At 48.2% G+C, this 15,613-nt stretch overlaps 1 protein-coding gene across 1 annotated transcript in view; it reads right to left on the bottom strand.

Moving 5' to 3' along the window:
- The window catches only part of OPHN1 (oligophrenin 1), a 702,970-nt gene that overhangs the window by 546,640 nt on the left and 140,717 nt on the right, over positions 1-15,613 (bottom strand). The window lies entirely within an intron of this gene.

Below are 15,613 nucleotides of genomic sequence, written 5' to 3'. Positions count from 1 at the left end.
TTAAGAGTAGCTGTGGTGAAGGGTAGCTGTGGTGAAGGGTAGCTCTGGTTAAGAGTAGCTGTGGTGAAGGGTAGCTGTGGTGAAGGGTAGCTGCGGTGAAGGGTAGCTGTGGTGAAGGGTAGCTGTGGTGAAGGGTAGCTGCGGTGAAGGGTAGCTGCGGTGAAGGGTAGCTGTGGTGAAGGGTAGCTGTGGTGAAGACTAGCTGTGGTTAAGAGTAGCTGTGGTGAAGGGTAGCTGCGGTGAAGGGTAGCTGCGGTGAAGGGTAGCTGTGGTGAAGGGTAGCTGCGGTGAAGGGTAGCTGCGGTGAAGGGTAGCTGCGGTGAAGGGTAGCTGTGGTGAAGAGTAGCTGTGGTGAAGAGTAGCTGTGGTGAAGGGTAGCTGTGGTGAAGGGTAGCTGTGGTGAAGGGTAGCTGTGGTGAAGGGTAGCTGTGGTGAAGGGTAGCTGTGGTGAAGGGTAGCTGTGGTGAAGGGTAGCTGTGGTGAAGAGTAGCTGTGGTGAAGGGTAGCTGTGGTGAAGGGTAGCTGTGGTGAAGGGTAGCTGCGGTGAAGGGTAGCTGTGGTGAAGGGTAGCTGTGGTGAAGGGTAGCTGTGGTGAAGGGTAGCTGTGGTGAAGGGTAGCTGTGGTGAAGGGTAGCTGTGGTGAAGAGTAGCTGTGGTGAAGGGTAGCTGTGGTGAAGGGTAGCTGCGGTGAAGGGTAGCTGCGGTGAAGGGTAGCTGTGGTGAAGGGTAGCTGTGGTGAAGGGTAGCTGTGGTGAAGGGTAGCTGCGGTGAAGGGTAGCTGTGGTGAAGGGTAGTTGTGGTGAAGGGTAGTTGTGGTGAAGGGTAGCTGTGGTTAAGATGTGTGCAATGGACGGCGTTCCAAAGCAAGGACAAGAAAGACTGAAGGTAGGACAAAAGGGGAGGAATTCTCTTATAAAAATGAAGGCGGAGTTGGAAGATGCCAGATTTAGGCTCGAAGATCTCAGTTCGCTTCGGAGGGTTTTGAGTGAGGTGTAGCGAAGAGAGTGATGATGCAGACAGGGTGCAGCCTTTTCTGCTAATGTCACTTAGTGCAGAGAACAGGTGTGGGGATTAAAGAAGGGTGTGAGATCCGCGGACAATTCCTTCTAATAAGAGGCCACTGTCACGTCAGCGGCATGCTGAAGAGCCCTTCCCTCGCTCTTCACAATAGTGGGCAAGGCTCACACAAGACTGAGAGAATGTCACATGCCACCCGCTCACCGGAGGGCAAGTTCCAATGACATCCAAGCATCAATGATTTCCTTGGTTTCACACCGTCTCTGTAAACGTCTGTCGACAACGCCTCAGGGCCAGAGCCCTGCCCATCATTAGCTAAAGCACCTGGTCTAATTCTAGAACCATCCAGGGAAGTTTAGTGCTCATCACCGAGCCACCTTTTATGGTGGAGCTAAACCTTCCTGGGTCGAGTAACAGAGGGTCTGAGTACGATCGCGGGGGTCACTCCGTCAGAACAGTGATGGATATCCTGTCCGCTGGAATATAAATCCCATAAGATACAATAGAACTTCTATTTCGGCGGATGGATCTATCCATCACCATTGTGATGAGGTAACCCGTCCGCCAATATCGTAATCCGACCCAGAGACCGCAGGAATCAATCTGCAGCATATTTAGGCGCTGCAAGTCTCAGATACCGAAGTCCTGATCTTCTCGGGTTTCTCCTTGACCCCATCAGGTGCCTGCAGACACAGATGGAAGGACCTTTTGAAATGAAATGTTGTATTCCTCTTTGTTCTGGTCCTCTGGTTTGGATTGGCCTCTGTCAATGGTTCCTTATTGAGTAGTATATAAATACACGGCGCTGGAACCGGATCAGTAGGAAGGTGCAGTCACCGAGTCAATGAAGATCATTAATAAGTAGGCCTCCGTCGATCATGAATGTTTGTACTACTATTGGCGTTGTTAATCAGTGTACGAGAGTGTAGTCCTCCTTGATGGTGTGCTAGATGTGGGATAGATCACAAGCGAGAAGCCGCCCGGGACGTCACCGTGTCCATCAAAAATCCGCCGACACCTGCAGTGTAGGCTCCGCTGTACAACAGAACAACTTTAGAAGATTTCTGCACCTTCACCTGTTGGTCAATAGCGCTGGCCCCCCCTCCCTCCAGCGAAGGCACGGATGTGGCCTGTTAATTCAAAGATATTTTGATATAGTGATTTTACCTTACTCAAAGACCTAGCGGGACGGCTTGTTGTGTTTGTGACCTGTACATCAAATGTACTCATCTCTCCCAGTGCTTGAGGTTTTAAAAATGTATTGTTATGTAAACTTGTCAATTGTTCCATAACTGATATGTGAGTCATTAAAGGAACCTCACACAGAGGAGAGGCAGTGAGGGTCAATGAGAACTAAGTGGGAATTGCCTATGCATTCTTAGAGGGACTAGAAACAGCTGTTGTTTCAACATCCGTGTGGAATGAATGACAGGCAAGTCTCCAATTTGTACTTAAAGCCAAGGACACAGGTGGCACAAATAAAACTTTCCTGACAAACATGCTCAACTACCTTCTAACTTAACTCAAGCCGGGCTGATGCCCACTGGGAGGTGTGCATAGAAGCTTGACTTGCTCCCAAGGGTTGGCTTCCATTACTACCAATTCAGCTTCCCTTATGAAAATGTAGCAATAGATTGACAATCTGGATTCGGCAAAGTCCACGCGATCAGTGCAGGCCAGGCATGTCCTAAAGAAGAATCTCTCACCCAGAATCCTACGCGTACTTCTGGGCATTTTGATCCCATCTAACAAGATGGACAACTGTTATGTTAATAAATTTGTATAGCTCAACCAATGCCCTAATGGGGCTTCAAATAAACTTAATACAAAAATACAGCATAACTTCTAATCAAGGCAGTCTAATCTTCTAAGTGAAAAACGTGAGCTTTCAATTGTCTACGGAATGAGGTACTTTTATCCACCATCCTTAGAAACCGGGGAAGATCATTCCAAGCTTTGCGGCTAGCACAGAAAATGCACGACCATGTCAAATGTTTCTGACTCTCATTACTAGTGCCAATGCATCATTCCCTAAGCTCAAGGCTCTTTTGGGAACTGCCAATTGTAGGAAAGTGGGGTTCTGTTGCAGTAACTCCCCACACTTTTTGCCAGACTACTGATGCATTTTGACTTGATGTGTCCTGGGTCCCTGCTAATCAGGTTCCCAGGGCCTGTGTTCTTTCCCTAAAACTAACCGAATTGGCATCTCTGGCCACAGGTCAGCCGCTGGTAAATGGTACCACAGGTACCCAGGTCACTGTGACCAGAGAAGGCCTTTAAGGGCTGCAGCACTTCTTGTGCCACCCTTAGAGGTCCTGTACCATCACACTCACACACTGCCTTTGCAGGCTGTGTGTTTTAGTGCAGAGCAAAGTGAAGAGTTGGCCTGGCACCCTACAACCCACAGCCCTGGCACAGATCAGTCACTCCTCTAGCTGGGGGCAATATACCAGTGGTGAGGGTACATGTGCATGAGCGCTGTACCCCTACAGTGTTTAAGTCCATTCTTAGACATTGTAAGTGCAGTGCTGCCACTAAGAGTATAAAGTGCTGGAAGTTTGTCATTACAAACTCCATAGCACCATAAGGGCTACACTGAAAACTGAGAAGTTTGGTATCAAACGTCTCAGCACATTAAACCCACACTGATGCCAGTGTGGGCTATAATGAAAAATGCATACAGATGGCATCTTAGAGATGCCCCCTGAAACCTAACCTACCACTAGTGTCCAGGCTGAGAGGCTGCTTTCAGCTGCAACCACCAGACATGTTTCAGGACCCCTGGGTCGAGAGCCTGCTGCTCTCTGGAGCCTGAAACAATGCATATCCTGGGATGAGGTGCCAAGCCACCTCCCCCAGGATGGGCTGGGTTCACAAAGGGGTAGCTTCAAAGGTTTGCCGTCTTTGTGAGCTTCCCCAGGCCAATTGCTGCTTTCAGCAACTGGTCCCCACTGGTTCTGACCCCCACTTTGGGCGGGAGAACCGGCGGGAAAAACAAGTGAGAAAAAGGTGTGGCCACCTCTGCCAACTCCACCCCTCAGGTGGTGGAGGCGAGGTGAAGCACAACTCTAAGTCTACGCCATCTTGAATATGGGAGGACTCAGCCAACCAGGGACAGGCACATGCCACCCTCCAGTGGCATGTGCCATCCCTGCCTTTTACCTACCTGTAACACCCCTAAATGTAGTATTTAGGGGCAACCCTGAACCTTGCTTCCTCAGATCCAGACAAGAAACAAGAAGAAAAGAAGAAGAAGGACCGAACAGCCGTGCAGCAGCTAACAAGAGGATGACGCCCACTGACTTGACCCCAGCCCTACCGGCCTGTCTCCCCCTCGAACCTGCGCCTGCGAAATCCCGGTGTGTCCTGCAGCCAGCAACCTCAACAACCCCGGAGGACCTGCCTGGCTTCACTTCCAAAGACTGCTTCTTCCGTGCACACCAGATTTGTTCAACTGAAATCTCTGGCAGCAGCCGGAAACTGCGAATTTGCCCCACTCTGCACCCGCCGTCCACGGCCCGAGCTCGAGTGAGCAAACACCACGAGGAGGTCACCTCGGCGATCCTGAAACGGCCGCCCTAGTGCCGCTGAGGGTGCACCTTTGGTGCTAATTTGTTTCCCCATTTGGCCTGAGCTAAAGTCCAGGAGCTTTGCTCCCACAACCCAGTGGCCTGCTTTCCAGCAGCCACCAACCGGAGGCCCCCTATCCCCCATTGGATAACATTGGGCCTCAACACTCTGCAACACCTTCCTCAATGCCAGCTGCCGCTTATTTCTTGTCATTCTCCTTGAATCCCTTCCACACAGTGCTCTAAAACAGCAGAATGGCTGAATATAGCACTTCACCAGAACCCAAACACATACATGAACTACATTCAACTAAAGAAAGCCAGCACAGGAGTAATCACACTGTGTTTGATACCACTAAGAAGGTGATGTGAAAATCTCTGCACAGAGTAACAGCTTTTGTTATTCAGCGCATTATAGTGCAATAATGATGTTTCTAAATTATGTAAGTAAAAAACTATTACCCATCTTTAAAGGAGCGCAATTAAGTGGCACCAGAAGACTAGAAGGCTGAGCCCACCCTGCTGGTATGTGATCCAGCCATCTGGAGATCACAGGACATGCTCTATACAAGCATCATCTAATCATCATAACAGAGATCTACCCAGCAAGTGGAGACACTTTTTAGTTTGGTTAGAGGGGGGGGGTCAGTATTCCAAACACGCTTGTGCTGAGTCCATCTCAGAGAAGGAACGGGTACAGCTCATGGCAGAGGGTAGGCATTGTCTGGACTGGGGCTGCGCATGTGCAGAGAAGCTGCTGTGCGGCAGCATGCTGAGCATGAACTATGACTCCCAGCAGGCCCTGAACTCTTGCATGCGCAGAGAAGCTGCTGTGCGGCAGCATGCTGAGCATGAACTATGACTCCCAGCAGGCCACGAACTCTTGCATGCGCAGAGAAGCTGCTGTGCGGCAGCATGCTGAGCATGAACTATGACTCCCAGCAGGCCCTGAACTCTTGCATGCGCAGAGAAGCTGCTGTGCGGCAGCATGCTGAGCATGAACTATGACTCCCAGCAGGCCCTGAACTCTTGCATGCGCAGAGAAGCTGCTGTGCGGCAGCATGCTGAGCATGAACTATGACTCCCAGCAGGCCCTGAACTCTTGCATGCGCAGAGAAGCTGCTGTGCGGCAGCATGCTGAGCATGAACTATGACTCCCAGCAGGCCCTGAACTCTTGCATGCGCAGAGAAGCTGCTGTGCGGCAGCATGCTGAGCATGAACTATGACTCCCAGCAGGCCCTGAACTCTTGCATGCGCAGAGAAGCTGCTGTGCGGCAGCATGCTGAGCATGAACTATGACTCCCAGCAGGCCCTGAACTCTTGCATGCGCAGAGAAGCTGCTGTGCGGCAGCATGCTGAGCATGAACTATGACTCCCAGCAGGCCACGAACTCTTGCAAGCGCAGAGAAGCTGCTGTGCGGCAGCATGCTGAGCATGAACTATGATTCCCAGCAGGCCCTGAACTCTTGCATGCGCAGGAGAGACAGCCGCCATCATGAGTAATCCGGTATAACCTGCATTGTGGTTGACAACGCCCTTTGCTAGGCAACCGAGTAACAATGTTGCTGCAATCAGGACCTCGCTGCATGGATCGGAGATGTCCCTTACCAAGACCAATTGCTACCCAACCATTAGTACTGACGGATGCTGGGAATACAAAGAAGTGTTCTGAAAAGTCAAGTTGTTGACGAAAGTACATTTTGAACCATTGTCTTGAATATTTATCTGAAGTTTTCAAAGACTGGGGTCGTACATAATCATCACTAAGCATTATCCAGTGATGGAACAGGAGGGTTTCTTTGTACGGATTAAACTTCATATCTATATATGAATGTCATGCACAAGGTATCCGAGTTCTAGTCTGCAGATACAAATTGCTAAGACTAGGGAACAAAATGATGTTAACATTGTTGGTTATCAAGCAGGTCTGTATAAGTCAAGTCGAAACTATAACTCATCTACAACAAGAAAGCACAACAGAAAACATTTAAAAAACATAGAGTGTTCTGATTGACCCAAGGGGCTTTTTTTCCTGTGGGCCAATTCGCTCCAATTGGAGACACGCTTCCGCTGTAGCGAGTGCACTGAATGGCTGCCTGCAACGTGCAAAATGTTGCAGGCAGCCACTACAGGATTCAGGGATTTTGTCTCCTGCCCTGAGTTTTATTTATAAAAAGAGAGAAGGGGGACAGAGTAGGGATACCCTGCCTCTTTCGGCCTGGCGGGGTGGGGGGGCTTTGGGGCCATTAAAAAAATGTTTTTTTTTAAATAACTTGCGTCCTTATCATGCACAGCTAATTATCCAACATATTACATCACGAATGACATGTTCTATAAAATCACTAATAACATCACTGCAAAATTGGAAATGACATAATTGATGACAAAGCAGTGCATGGCAGAAGAACCAATTATTGTTACCTTAGGGCACGAGTTATAGTTATTAAAGCTAACTGTAATTTGTGCGTTTTTTTTTAAGTTAAAACGTTACGTTGTCACTGAAATTTTCACCAAACATTAACACAACACAACACAAACACACACACGCACGCACACACACACACACACACACAAAATGTGGTTTCTCCAAACCAGGTGCCTCACCAAATTAAGTGCTTCCTAGTACAGGTAACAGACGTCACAACTCAAAGTTTCTCCAAATCCTTTTCTTGATCTATCTTTTAACAATCAAAGTGCACAATGCAGGGTATATAAAGCCATAGCATGCGCGTTTCGACTGAAGCTTTCCACAGGGACATAGAGTTCAGTGTATAGAGTGTTCTTTTAAATAGCAAATCCCTGGTTACACCGCCTATTTTACACACATCTCACTTTGGCGTACAAACCACAGAATAGTAACATTTCTTGTGTGTACTTTTTATATTATTATCTCTATTTATATGTCTATAATTTTTTCGAGGGTTCTGCTTTAAAGAAGCACAGTTCCAGTATGTTAAAGAATTTATACACAGCTCTGCTACTTTATTAAGATTTATATATCTAGTAAAGTACTCAACTTATGTTATTCAACTTTCATCTTCTTACTTATATATATATATATATACATACATATATACATATATAATATATATATATATATATATATATATAAATATGACCAAGCTCCCTAGAGGAGCGAAACACGTCTTGGATGACACCGGTCCTTTGATTTAGATTTAATAAACTATACTTACTCTGCAACCCATACTTGTTCTTGACTTCATTCGCTACAAAAAACAGAGCTGGTTTGGAGGTCTACACCTGGCGTGGTTTTCGCCGAGGAGTGGCGAAATAGGAACATTGCTTCCAAATATATATATATATATATATATATATACACACACACACACACACACACACACATATTGGAGACACACATTCATTGTATGTTTAGTGTTGGGAATCACCATTACACAGAGATATGGTTAGGTATATATTCCCCCTTCCAGTTAAGCAGCTCAACGACAAGGTACTTAAGATATCTCCGGCCTTTGGTTATCAAACACATCCGGAGCGTGCACACATCCCTGACCAGCAGAAGTGACGAGTCAAAGAGTCCTGTGGCTCTGTTTCCTTCTGGTCCCATTCCTCTCACATCCCTGTGTGTGTGGTCACTGCTGGGGACGGTGGCAGGCGGAAACGAGCATCCGTTGGGGTTGCTTTCAAGCCATAGGATTCCTGTCCCACCTGGGTGAGGCCTCCTCCACACTCCTCTTTGGATCCATCAGGGAAAGTTATGCATTAGGTGAGTAAAGTTGCAGATCCCTGTGGGAGTACTTCATGACAGACTGTTTACAATCTCCTAAGACCTGGAGCTCTCTGCTGTCCATCCTCTGTGACGGCTGTTAGTCATCCATGTGCCCTTCCAAGACATGACTCATTCTGTCTCCAGGCACAGCACAGGTACAAGAACCAGGCTTCTCAGAAATAGCACGGTCTCTTTTGTTTGTGCCTGTGGCCTTTAAACCAGCTCCTGCCGTTGCTATCACTCGACTTTTCTTAAACACTTTGGTTCCACGCGAAGAAATACGCTCCCCATCGGCTTACGTCCCTGCAGTATCTAGATCACTAATCGATACAAATTTTAATACAGACTGCAGCTTCTTTACGTGTATCCACACAGCCGCAATGATCTGCTTGTTAGCAATACCATGTGACCCAGTGTACGTATCCATCAAATGTAGAAGCGCTTAGAAGCACTCCTAATGCAGGTACTAAACACTGTATACAACACATTGTCTATTCCACGCCAGTGACGCTGGTCACGGGTAAACCTTGGAGTTCATAAACTCTTCTTCCACATCCCATTCCCATCCACAGCTCTCAACTGGCCTCATGTGCAAGGCGTGATTTTGGGATAGGCCTGTTTTCCAACCGGCAGCAGTAAGCACGCGGGGGCTTGTGGGTGTGCGCTTCTAACGCTGAATTCAAAACTACAAGCCCCAGAATCCCAAGTGCTTTTATGTAAGAGGCCAGGACTGGATGAAACATAGCACCAGGGGCAGCGATCATTTAAGCAACACTGGTATGAGCTTCCGCTTGTATCTGTAATGGAAGTGTTGCTTTAGAAACCCTCCTTTCGCAGCCCTTTCCTCCTCTGGCGTCCCCTATATTGTCTGTGTCTGCTTCTGTCTGTGCAGGTGTAGGTAAGAGAACTTCTCGCAGCCCCCTTGAGCTTTCTACCTCCGCCACCAGGGTCCAAGAAGCCATGCGGATGAGCCTTACATGCCAGGGAGAGCTTCCTCCCCTGGACTTCCTATAAAGACAGCAGGTCTGTGGTTTGCCCGTCTACCTCATCCACAGACATGAACTGTGCCAAGACTGCCAGTGCCCCGGGCAAAGTAAGAAGTGTCAGTGAGCCCTCTCCGTACACTATAAAAAGGCCACTGCAGGGCACTGTGCATCAACACTGGCCGTGGACTCCAGTCTCCTTCTCCAACATGGGGCCTGCAATCCCTGTAGAAAAGCCTGTCTGTAATGGCAGCCAAGGTGAAGGAAGGTCTCAGAGCATGGCTGCTGCAGCAGCTATTTAAACACAGAAAATGGGAACTGGCCTTTCCTTCGTCTCATATCTGTTTCTAAACAGAGAAAGTGACCAGCAGAAAAGAGACCTTTATGCCAAGATGTTTATTTTTCCGTGATGTAGTTCTTTGCAAGAAAGATATAATCTCGCCTTGCTCCTACACAATCTGAGCCACGTCATCTTTTAACCTGGCAACATTAAAATCAGTGTAATATCGTTGTGGAAAAAACTAATAACTGCTTTTTGAGGTGTTTAATTTCTCACTACGCCTTCTTTCCTTCTCCTGGTCTACAATAAAGACGAAACCGCCAGATACTAAGGAATTAGGCAGGGTGTAGGAAAGCTGATGGTAGGACCATGCTATGGAAGGAAACAAATACTCTCGGTCTTACAATGTAAGGTAATTGCAAGTCACATCAGAGTTCCATGGGCCTTATAAAGGAACTCAGCCTCTGACCTCATTACTTTACAATATGGCCATGTTGCCTCAGTGACTTGCAATGGCAACGGGTACTCTATTCCATATACCATGTGCCTAACCGGCAAAGCTATTACAAACTTTTCTTCAACACCCCCTTTCCAAAGTCCACTCACAGTTGTTCTGTTCCATCGGCCACTGTTACATTGTACATTTAATACCACCTAATCAATAGACAAAAAAGGGAACACAATTCAAAAGCTCTAAGACAACACCAACATAAATCATGTATGTTTTTTAAGAATAAGAACTGCAATTGAACAAAAGATGTTATTTATAACAGAGTGCTAAGAAGTCAAGAAACTCAAGCACATGGGTGCTACAAGCGCTACACCAATAAACAGAAGAAAGAAGTATCATTGCTGATTCGACTGGGCAGGCAACGAGCAAGGAGGACATTTTAAGATTAAAGATGGGGATAAAGAAGGCGGGAACCCTTAGTAGAAAGAATTAAAGACAGGTTATTGAGACAAACACAGCCTAAACGATAGCAATTAGGAACTAGGGGCCAGATGTAGGTAGCCCAATACCGGTCGGAAACGGCCTAAAATACCGATTTTCGGCCGTTTCCGACCGGTATTGGGCTATGGAGATGTAGGGCCCTTGAAAACATACAGAATCGGTAATTTTACCGATTCGGTAAATATACCGAATCGGTAAAATTACCAATTCTGTATGTTTCCAATGTAGGAAGCATTTTTAACACTGCTACAGGGCTTTCAGGATTCGGTATTTACCATGCAATACAATTGCATGGTAAATAACGAATTATTGTGTACATGCACATCTGTGCATGTACACATGTGCCATGTGGCACACAGACATGACCTTAGGGCATGTATGTGTGCCACATGGCACACAAGCGAGAAACAGGGGTGCAACAGGGTGTCAAAGTGACACCCTGTCCCCCTTGGCAATTCGGTATTTTTACCGATTCGGTAAATACCGAATCAGTATTTGCTATTGAATCCTATGGGCTTCAAGGCCCATAGGATTCAATAGCAAATACAGATTCGGTATTTAAAAAAAAAAAATCTTTATTAATATGAAGGCATAAGGTGCATACACTATATTGTAGTCCAAAAACAATAACATTCATCACGTAAGTGTGTTACGTCAGGGCAATGCATACAGTGTATAGTCCAACACATGCGAATGTTATTCTAATCTCGACGTGATTGGTAGCTATCCGTTAACTTAATACAAGTGATGAAGTTCAGCATAACGTCTTACATTATGTAAGGTGTATCCCCTGTACCCCCATAGTACAATTAGAAACATATGAAATATATTATGCAGAACAAAGAAAAGTAAACTTAACCATTGTCATCATTGTCCGGTGTGTTACAACCATTCTCAGCTAATCAACAGCACCCCTCCTGGCCACTCCACCTGGTCCCAGATAGAGCTACAACTGTGCATTAGTGTGTCTTTGACAGGCACCCAGCTTCCCTCCCGTCCATCCCCCTACTCATCCTCGTCTTTGGAATCTAGGTCTCCTTCTTCTGGCAAGGGTTAGCAGATTTCCCCCCTGTATGTATTCCATGGTGTCCCGACCTTGTTTCATTTGCGGGGGCAAGTCCTGAGCACATATACCGCCCTTTCCATCACCATCAACAGGTCCATATTTCTAGTCCATCTGGCTGCTGTAGGCAGATCCGGGGCCCCCCATTTTTGCGCAATGTCTCGCTTAGCCACTGTGATCGCTAGGGTGGCCCATGTCAGTGACCTATCCAAGTCATTGGGGTCCCAGACGTTCAGCCGACATTTTCGGGGTTCAGGTAGGATGGAAATTTTGAGGGTTTGGGAGACAGTGCGCATAACCTGCTTCCAGAATTCTTGAATCTTGGGGCAATCCCAAAGTGTGTGGAACAGCGTTCCCTCCTCCCCGCAACCCATCAAACAGAAGGGGTGTGTTGCCCTCTGTATCCTATGTAGTAGTGTTCTAGTGTAGTAAGTGCGGCGCAGAATTTTGAGTTGCACCAATCTGAATTTTGCCGAAATACCTATTTCTTTTGGGGAGGCAAGCGCTGCATTCCATTCTGACTCATCTAAGTCGCCTATCTCCTCCACCCACTTCTCCTTAAGTCGAAACGTAGGGTCATCCAGGTTATTTACTAGCTTTTTATATGTGAGGGAGGTCGCACTTTGTTGTATAAAGTCTGTTAACAGTCTGTCCTCCAGCGGCGATGATTCCGGCAGTACGGTGTTTGCCGGGATCGCTTGGAGCAGTGCATGACGTATTTGTATATATCTGAACGTCTCGGTGGGGCCCAGACCATAGTGTTGTTGAAGGTGGGAAAGCGCAACCACCGTGCCTTTATCCCACAGGTCTCCCACCGTGGAGATCCCTATGCAGTCCCACTGCGCAAACCCTTTGCATGACCTAAGGTTACCTAGTGATTTCGCATCCCACAGTGGCGTCATCTTGGTGATCTTCCCCTTCCATCCCATCCGTGTCTGTGCCATATGCCACAGGGCTGCTGTATGTTGTGTTGGGCCCAACAGAGTTTTAACTTGCGATTTGTTATACAAGACAGAGAGCATGCAGTCCGTCCCCAATTGCGACCAGTCTGCCCTGTAAGCTGGGTCCGTACGAGGGATATGGATCCATTGGTTGATAATTTTGAGTTGGGCTGCCCAATAGTATAATTGCACATTCGGTAGCGCAATCCCCCCCTCATACCAACTTTTCACCAGTTTGTCATGTGCGATAGGCACCTGGCCATTGCTCCAGAGCAGATTGTTGACTAGGGCTGTTACTTGTTTGAAGTATTGTGGCGGTACCAAATACGGGGTATTTTCCAGCACATAAAGGAACCTCGGGAGCGCCATCATTTTATACAGGGCTGCTCGCCCAAGGAGAGTCAAGGGTAAGGTCGCCCAGTGCTTGACGGCCGCACGCAGGCGATACAGAGGTGGCTTCAAATTTTTTTCAAAAAAATCTGCTGCGTTGCCCGTGATTATAATACCCAAGTATTTAAAGGAGGTGGTCGTCAGTGCCAGAGGGCAATCCTCTTGCAACAGCGGTTCTGGGCCATTGAGGACGTACACTACGGACTTGGACCAGTTCAGGGTGTAACCTGATGACTGCCCGTGGGTGTTACAGAGATGCAGTAAGGCAGGAATCCCGGTGTCAGGGTCAACCATATAGATGAGCATATCGTCGGCGTACAGGGAGACCTTATCTTCCCATCCCTCCTCCCATTTAATACCCCGAAACAGTGGTGTTGTTCGAAGCAGGATCGCTAGGGGCTCCAGCACTAGGGCAAAGAGCAGGGGCGATAATGGGCATCCCTGCCTGGTCCCCCGTCCCAGTGGGAATGACGGCGAAATGTGGCCGTTCGCTACAACTTGTGCTACTGGTGAGGTATACAAAAGTCTCACCCATGCAATATACTTTGGACCAAAGCCCATGCGCGCAAGCACTGCAAATTAATATTCCCATTCTACAAGATCAAATGCCATTTTGGCATCAAGTGAGAGGATCACCGCTTGTTCAGAGAGGAGGTGTGCACGTGCCATTACCCCATGGACCCTTCTTAGATTCAGGGCTGTACTCCTGTGAGGCATAAAGCCCGACTGATCAGGGTGTATCAGTGTGTGTAAATGTTGCGTTAGGCGGCTAGCCAGGAGCTTTGCCAGTATCTTGGCTTCTACGTTCAGCAGGGAGATAGGGCGATACGAGGTGCAGGCAGTCGGTGGATTGTTTGGCTTAGGAATGGCCACGATCGTGGCTGTACGTTGATCAAGCGGCAATTCTGCCTTCTCGAGGCTGTCAGTATACATATCTAGCAGTGGTCTACTTAGTGTCGAGGCCATTGCCTTGTACCAATCCACGGGTAGCCCGTTGGGACCCAAGGCCTTGCCAGATTGTAGCGCCTGTATCGCCAGTTGAATCTCATCCTCTGACAGATCAGTGTCTAGTTCCTGCTGTGCTTCCTGCGAGAGTACGGGGATGGCAATGTGTTCGAGTGAGGCTGCCGCTGTCTGTGCAGTGACTACTCTGTCCGGGGTGTAGGTTTCCTGGAAGTGACGTGCCAGAGTGCGTACTATGTATTCAGGGTGTGTCTGTAGCTGATCGTCGTGAGTGTAGAGTCTCTGTATACCTCTGGCGGTTCCCCCTCTCCTATCCAACCATGCCAGCATTTTCCCGGCCTTGTCACCCACGCCATATATTCTATGTGCTGTATTTGCGATATAGCCCTTAACGGTCGTTTTGAGGTGAGCCTGGTATTGCTGTTGGCGGAGGTGTAGCAGGTGTGTCGTTTCACGGGTGGGGTCCGACATGTGAGCGGTATGTGCGCGGTGGAGTGCCAGCTCTAGTTCTGTGAGTTCGCGTCTTGAGTCCCTTTTGTGCCCCGTTATCGCCGCGATCGCCTCCCTCCGGAGGACCGCTTTGTAAGTCTTCCAGAGGACCGACGGTGAGGACACTGTCCCACTATTTTCCTTAAAGTACTGTGTGGTAGCCAATTTTAGTTTCTTCCTGACCTTGGGGATTTTTAAATAATTTGGGTACAATGGGTATATTCTAGCGCACTTCCTTTCTCTAGTGGTGAGCAACAGGGAAATTGGTGAGTGATCCGACACGCCTCTGGGCAGGATTTCTAACTTATCTACCGCTCCCAAACCGACTCCCAGGAACAAAAAGTAATCTATTCGTGAAAGGCTGTTGTGTGTGGCGGAGTAGTACGTGTACTGGGCCGCCGCCGGGTTTAGCTGACGCCACACGTCTGTGAGTCCCATGGCCTCTAAGAAGCCAGGGAGTGCAGTAGCACTCCGCAGGTGAGTTCGTATAGGAAAGGTGTCTAACGTGGGGTCCGCTATTGCATTAAAATCCCCCCCTATAATCGTGTCCCCCTCCGGAAGTTCCAGGAGGAACTTGCCTAGGGCCGGCAGTGCCGTGGAGTGGAGCGCTGGTGGGATGTATACTGAGACCACATTGAGAGGCCTTCCCTCCCATTGGCCATGGAGCGCTGCGAATCGACCCTGGTCGTCCGCCGTACGATGTTCCACTAAGAAAGGTGATGTTTTTTTCATGAGTATCCCAGTCCCCCTGGAGCCAGTTGTGAATTCCGCATGTACTGCCATTGTATACCCACGTCTATCCAGTGCTTTACATGTCTTCCCAGTGAGGTGTGATTCTTGAATCAGTACTAGGTCAGGACCCTGGCGTTTGATGGCCTGCAGAACCAGCCCTCTCTTAATTTTATCCCCTAAGCCTCTAACGTTCCAAGTGAGCAGGCGCAGGGGGGGCACTTCCGTTGTATTACAGGGCCCCTCGGCGGGTGTCGCTTGTAGTTGCTGGGCCATTGGGTCGTGTTAACGGTGATGTGGGTGTTCGATAGCCTAGTGCAGAGCACATGCCGCTTCGTGTGTTGGTGCTCTGGAACCCCGTGGCAAATGGCAAGTGGCGTGCTAGTGTAATTTGGTACATAAATGATGACAATCAACAAGAACTTTAACATTACAACCCCCTCCCCATCCCCCCTTCCTGCTCCCCTGCTCCACGGACCGTTCCCCGT

This window comes from Lissotriton vulgaris, chromosome 4_1 (assembly GCF_964263255.1).
Source record: "Lissotriton vulgaris chromosome 4_1, aLisVul1.2, whole genome shotgun sequence".
Lineage (NCBI taxonomy): Eukaryota > Metazoa > Chordata > Amphibia > Caudata > Salamandridae > Lissotriton > Lissotriton vulgaris.
The sequence above is the reverse complement of the archived record's forward strand: the minus strand, read 5'-3'. Positions and strand labels throughout refer to the sequence as shown.